This window comes from Watersipora subatra, chromosome 3, assembly GCF_963576615.1.
Source record: "Watersipora subatra chromosome 3, tzWatSuba1.1, whole genome shotgun sequence".
In the NCBI taxonomy this organism is placed as follows: domain Eukaryota; kingdom Metazoa; phylum Bryozoa; class Gymnolaemata; order Cheilostomatida; family Watersiporidae; genus Watersipora; species Watersipora subatra.
This window is the reverse complement of record NC_088710.1, coordinates 46,426,713-46,434,085: the sequence shown is the minus strand read 5'-3', so window position 1 is coordinate 46,434,085 and position 7,373 is coordinate 46,426,713.

Below are 7,373 nucleotides of genomic sequence, written 5' to 3'. Positions count from 1 at the left end.
CAACCAATTCGGTTTTTGACCAAAATATTGAGATTTGTTCGTCTCGGATCTCGAACTTAAAGTTGGTTCTCGAACAAACCGGAGCATGCGCATTAGCATTAAACATTTGGGACAGCTCCGGAAACAGCATGGAAACACTCATTAACAAAGGGAGAGGCAAGTTATGCTTCATAAATTCTTTACAAAAAGGAAGGAACCATCTAGAATGGCGTTACCCAAAATTGTTTTGGGGGAGTATTCTCCTTCAAAGATGTGAAGTAAGCGTACCATTGCTGTTTATATTTTCTTTTTCACATGATTTATGATGTAACTGATCTGTTGTATTTTTCACTGTTTCATTATCAATTTATGCAATTTTTGGTATTGTATCTTAACGTAAATTTTTTTTGATGTTTTAAAAGCAAAACATGCGGAATGTTTACGTTTTGCTTTCTGTTTTTACCATCACGGATAGAAAATATTTTATTAAAATAAACACCATCTATATCTACCCATTTTTATTTATAGTATGCAGTATACAGTACAGTTTATGGTGTAAAATGTTAAAAAATTATTTTACCGAAGTTGTTATCTCGACTTGGAACAGATTAAAATTTACTTAAATTAATTCTAATAGGAATAATTGTTTCTTGAACAACTCGGTTTACGAACCTTCTGGAACGGATTATGTTCGAGAACCGAGGTTCCCCTGTACACTTTTGTTTGACAATCGCTATTTGATTAAAGGACAAACACAGATTCTCAATGATTATACTTAGTAGAATATGTAACAGTTTTTAACGACATATCGTATCACGTCAAACATTTGTTCAAAACATTATCAATTGTCTAATTGACAGAATTCGTAATTATAGTTATAGAAGACAATTATAGTGATGTAATATATGATATGATACTTTTTTAAATAAATGAAATAATTTATGTATATTTGATTTATTAAAATAAGTGGTTGAAATTACATATTTTGCAGAATTTATTACTATAGCTATAACTTCTATGTGTGTATATGTAACTTAACTAAAAAGGAGACAAGATATGCAATTGTAGAGCAGCCTATATAAAAAATAGAGGTATGCTAACTAGAGTTAAAAAATAGAGGTATGCTAACTTGAAATCCAACCGCTACAAATTCCTTCTCATAGTCGCTTTCATCTGACATTTCAAAGGAACTTATCAGCTATGTTGGCATGATAGTGTTGTACATATGTATTTTGTCTAAGTTATTTACTATCATTATGAGAAAATCTTGCCATGCCTACATGATGATAAGGGCTCGCTGCCATCCTTAAAGAGAGTAAAATAACTGTTAGTATATTACATAAATGCACAAAACAAGTTGAATGAAAATTGTCATTCATTTTAGTTGAAACTCGTACTATGCTGTTTATATTGGCTGCTACGTACTTTACATAGAGCCATTTTTTTAGTTGGGGAGAATACAAATATAGAGCTATTTGTACCACTTTGTATACATACGTTCTGGTTTGCTAGTGGCGTGTGACGTATGAGGTGTAGCGGTGGAGGTTGAGGTAGAGGTAGAAGTAGAAAAGACAGTCAACTTAGGCCACTGTGGTAGCTGCGTTGGAGCACGGAGACTATCATCTGCTTAAAAGTAGAAACCAGATTTATTATGTAGCAGTGACTTCAGGGGTTTGCAAATGTAACATCAATCATGAAAATTTGTTTATTGTTCATAAAATATTAATTGTTTTTGTTCACAAGATTGTGTAATTGTCTAAGTGGATTCTCTCAATGCCTGACAGTCACTCTTATTAACAAGGCCTACATTTTACAGGCTGTCTGATAAATCAGGTTGTTTAAAATGGCTACTCGTAGTTCTGTTATCTTGATTCAGTGTAGCAAATGTCTATTGCTTGTAAATATAGAGATACAAATTGGCAACTTTTCAGTTTAGAGATATTTATTTGTGTTCTCCAAGGAACTGTCACGCATTTAAAAAACTACATGCTGTCTGATAAGGAAATGGCATTGAATCGCATTGAAATATGTATTAGAGAGAAACTAGCATTTGATATTAGATTAGAGAATAGATTAGAGATAGATTATTAGCTAGATTAGAGATCATAAAGTTTTTACATAGAAAACCAGTGATTATCATTAGTTAATCCTCTGTATCACTGACTACTCCGATTTGCCACATTCTCATTGGTTATTTGTAAATTAGGTTAGCGTAAATCTTGTAACACTAATTGAGAGTTTATGATAATAATGAGTTATTATTATTAATAACATAGGCTGAGGTAAGCTCACAGTTAACTTTGCTAATTGTCTCTCATGTCATCGCTACATGTAGCACTATAGAATAAGATTTAAATAATAATAATAATAGATTTTTTCTCAGAAGTCTTTGCATAACGCTTCAGTACGAGGTACGAGTAAGAGCTGTGTAAACTTATTATTGGTTGTTGGTCATTGTTATTGTTTTTGTAAAAGTATATAAATAGTACAAAGCTAATAGTTAGTATTATTGCAAGTGTTACAGTAAAGAAAGTTATTTTCGTTAATACTATCTCTATGTAGTAATGACATGAGAAATATGCTGAGTGTTTACTTGAGAGTCGTCTCACTACAGAAACATCCGTGATTCTTTACTATTACCTATTATCATTGCTTTCAATATTATTAATATTATTACTGTTGTAAAAGTTTTTCTTCACAGTCATGTGGTGGTAGGTGACTGGTTGTAGTCCATGTTGAGTCCGGGTCTTAACAAAAGGCCAAAGGATCCAACATCTTCCTCAACTCCACTAAGAGAGGACCTTCCTCAAAATGTGAGCTGTTTCTAAGATGGCCGTCTTCTGTATAGTCTCAAAAGACATGTTCACTCCCACCTCCGCCAAGTATGCTACATGCCTCATTGATATTGTTCCGAGTGCACCAATTACTATTGGTATCACTTCGGTCTTCACCTTCCACAGTCTGTTTATCTCGAACCCAAGCTCTTTGTATTTACCAATTTTCTCATCTTCCTTCTGTACTACCCTAGTGTCTCCAGGTATTGCTATGTCTATGACCTGGCACGGTTTGGTTTTTTTATTTATTAGTATAAGGTCTGGTCTTCTAGCTTCAATAACCTTGTCTGTCTGCACATTGAAGTCCCATAGCAGCTTCACTTTCTCGTTCTCCAATACAGCTTCTGCACGGTGGTCGTACCATTTTGCTGTGTGGGGCAACTCATGCTTCTTACATATGCTCCAGTGCACTGCACTTGCCACTTTGTCATGCCGCCCTTTATATTCTCTCTGTGCGATCTTACTGCATTCGCTGACTATGTGGGACACTGTTTCATCTTTCTGCTTGCACAATTTGCATTTCGGATGGTTTGTTGACTTTTCTATCTTGGCCTTCCTATAGTTGGTTCTTAAAGCTTGATCCTGGGGAGCAATGATCAGGCTTTCAGTCTCTCGTTTGAGACATCCCCTCTTCATCCATTGCCATGTTTCCTTTGCAGCTTGATCTTCTGTCTGTCTTAGATGTTGTCCGTTCATCGGTTTATTATGCCAGTTTTGCTTTCGTTCAGTTTTCTGATGATTTCTATACTCTTGTCGTCCATCTTCACTGTTGGTATTTATGATCTTACCTGCTGTTCTTATAAATTCGACTGGGCTGCCTTCTGTGTCCTTTTTCAGACTGTGACTTTCGTAATTCACAGTTTCCTCAACACTCATTAATCCTCTTCCTCCTTGGTCTCTTTCAACATATACTCTATCTACATCAGATCTTGGGCGAAGACCTTTATGCATTGTCATCAGTTTCCGCGTCCTTCTGTCCAGTTGCTGTCAGTCTTCATCCACTGAATAATCCCTGCTCCGTATCTGTACAAGGACACAGCCCATGTATTGATAGCGGTAATGAGATTTCCAGCAGTCAGCTTTGATTTCAGCACTTTCCTAAGCCTGTGAATGTATTCCTTCTTAATCTTAGCTTTCATTTCAGATTGTTTTATGTCGTCTGCCTCCATAACTCCTAAATATGTGTAGCTTTCATTATCTTCTAGTTCATGAATTTTTGTTTCATTTGGTAGCATGATATTTTCTCTGCCAGTTAATTTTTCTCTTATCATAGTGATGGTAGCGCACTTATCTAATCCAAACTCCATACCAATGTCATCACTGAAGATTCTCACTGTGTGTATCAGTGTCTCAATCTCATTCTTGTTCTTCCCATACAGTTTCAGGTCGTCCATATACAGTAGATGGTTAACTGCACATTTGTTTTTGAGATGGTACGCTGGTTTAACTTTGCGCAGTACAGTTGTGAGGGGTATCATTGACATCACAAACATCAAAGGAGAAAGACTGTCCCCCTGAAAGATACCTCGGCTGATCGATACTTTTCTTAGTTCTTTCCCTCCACTTTCCAGCTCTGTTTTCCATTGTTTCATACCTGCTGTCATGAACCTCTTGATGTTTTCTGAGATCCCTAACATATCCATTACTTTGATTATCCATGAGTGGGGAACCATATCATACGCTTTTCTGTAGTCGATCCATCCCATCACCAAGTTGGTTTTTCTTGCCTTACTGTCTTTCATAACACACTTGTCTATTATCAATTGATCTTTAGTTCCACGACTTTTTCTACCACAGCCCTTCTGTTCCCATGGTAGTAGTTCATTTCTCTCCAGGTGTTCATAAATGCTGTCCGAGATCATTGCAGTCAGTACTTTGTACATTATTGGCAGGCAGGTAATCGGTCTATAGTTTGATGGTATGTTGCCTTTGCTTGCTTCCTTAGGTATTAGCACCGTTCTTCCTGTTGTCATCCATGATGTCGGAGTGCCTCTCTTGATAATCTCATTCATCTGATTCACAATTCTTGTGTGAAGAGCTGTGAAGTTCTTGACCCAGTAGCCCTGTACTCCATCCGGTCCAGCGGCTTTCCATGGTGACAATCTTCCAAAGGTTCTTTTTAGTCCCACAACATTGATCTCCATATCAGTTTGTTTCTCTAAATCTTTGTAGTCATGTTCAGCCTCCTTGATCCATTTGGCATCTTCTTTATGAGTGTGCGGCTGTGCCCATATGTTACTCCAGAACTCCAGAGCAGCATTGGGCTCAGGCGGGGGTATCTGTTTTTGTTGTTTACCTTCTTGGCTTTGGTAGAATCGTTTCTGGTCTGTTTCAAATAGATGGTTTGTATGAAACTGATTCACTCTGTCAGAATATCTCTTAATCTTTGTTGCTGTGGATGTCATTCTCTGTTTAAGTTCCTCAATCACTCGACCTATTCATTTTTTCTTCAGCCAATAACCTTGCTCTATTTCTCTTGTGATGAATTGCCTATCTTCTTTGATGTTATTCATCTTTGCTAGATCTTTACGTGTTTCCTCAAGTTTTCTTTCTAGTCTCATTTTCCATGCCAGTATTTGGGTTCTCCTGCCACCGGTTTTCTGTCCTTTCTGTAATCTTTCCATTACCAGCCATGCTCCTGCATATATCAAGCCGTTTGTACCTCCAATATCAGCGGTTTCAATAAACCCGATCGCCTGATTGATCATTCCTGTTTTCTTCCTGATCTTATCTTTTGGTATCTTCTTTAATTTTGGCATATTTCGCTTTTGCTCCAGTCCCTCAATGATGTCTTTGAGGCGATTGATTATCTCTCTCTGTTCCTCACTTGCTGTTGGTCTTTCGATTGGGGTCTCTATTATCTCCATAGTAATGTCGCTCTCCATTACTTCTTCAACTGCATCAATATGTTCATTTACATTGTTCTGAATCAGAGCGTTTGTTGGTGTCATTGTTACTCTCTGTCTTATCTCTTCTATCTCCAAGTCGGACATCAGTCCGTTTCTTTTGATGACTCTGACTTGATCTGCTATCCTTTGATCTGTTGTGCTGAACAATCCTCGATCTTTCCATATCTGATGCATCCTTTTCATGCATCCTCTCTTCTCTGGTTGACTTTGGTAGTAGCATTCCATTGCATTGATGTTGTTTATTCGTGTCCATCCTCTCCTCTTCTCATTGTGATTAGTTGTCCCAGTAACAGGTTGACGACCGCTCAATGCCTGGGGTGGCACAGGTGAGCTGCCGGGCAAGAGTTGACAGGCTGTTCCTGTCCACTCGGTGCCGTAGGTTTTTTTTTCTGTTTGTGTATTCATCATAGGTATGAGTGGTGATTTGTATAGGGTTTTCTCCCATAGCCTTAATCATTTTCCAATGCTACAAGGCAGTAGGTTTTGTGTAAGGTTAACTCCATTAGCCTTTGGTTGAAACATACGTACGAAGCTACGTACTATGTTAGTATTATAACATCCTAGCCTAAGCTATTATGTGAGTATTATAACATCTTAATCTAAGCTACGTACTATGTTAGTATTATAACATCCTAACTTAAGCTACTATGTGAGTATTATAATGTCCTAACCTAAGCTACTATGTTAGTATAATAACATCCTAGCCTAAGCTACTATGTGAGTATTATAACATCTTAGTACTATGTTAGTATTATAACATCCTAACTTAAGCTACTATGTGAGTATTATAACGTCCTAGCCTAAGCTACTATGTTAGTACAATAATATCCTAGCCTAAGCTACTATGTTAGAATAATAACATCCTAGCCTAAGCTACTATGTTAGTATTATAACATCCTAGCCTAAGCTACTATGTTAGTATAATAACATCCTAGCCTAAGCTTCTATGTTAATATTACAACATCCTAGCCTAAGCCACTATATTAGCATCATAACATCCTAGCCCAAACTATTATGTTAGTATTATAACATCATAATCTTAGCTACATACTAACAAACAATATTCTTATTTCTTGCAATGCAGTTTATGTTACTGCTTGTATTAATTAATATTTCCGCACTTTAATTAAATTGTTTAAATATAATTTCTCAGTTGCTATATAGCACATATTTTTCATTGATTATTATAGTCAGTTACTATAGATTTTATCTGTGGTTTAGCTTGTTCAATCTACTCACCTATGTTCACTTCTAGCCGTCGTATATATTGATAGCTTCCAACGACAATAGATGAAGTCTTTTCATCCCAAAACAAGCCATACGGTCTGTTGAGTTTACATTCAGATGCGTTTCCTACTTTAGACTCTCTTTCACCCGTACATATAAACTCTGGCTCGGGTATTCCATTCCTCCAGGATATGATTATCAGTCTATTGTCAGACATAGCCGAGGTCACATAAATGTTGGGTGTAATAGCGATAATTTTATAGAGCCTTGGGTTTCCTGGTAAATCTACTGCTTTTATCTGTTGGGACGCAATTTCAACCTTGACCAAACCTGTTTTAACTGTAACATACAGATAACGTCCGTCTCTGCTCGCAATCAGGTCTATTGGTTCAGGTAAATTAATAGAGTCATTTAAAAATGTTGA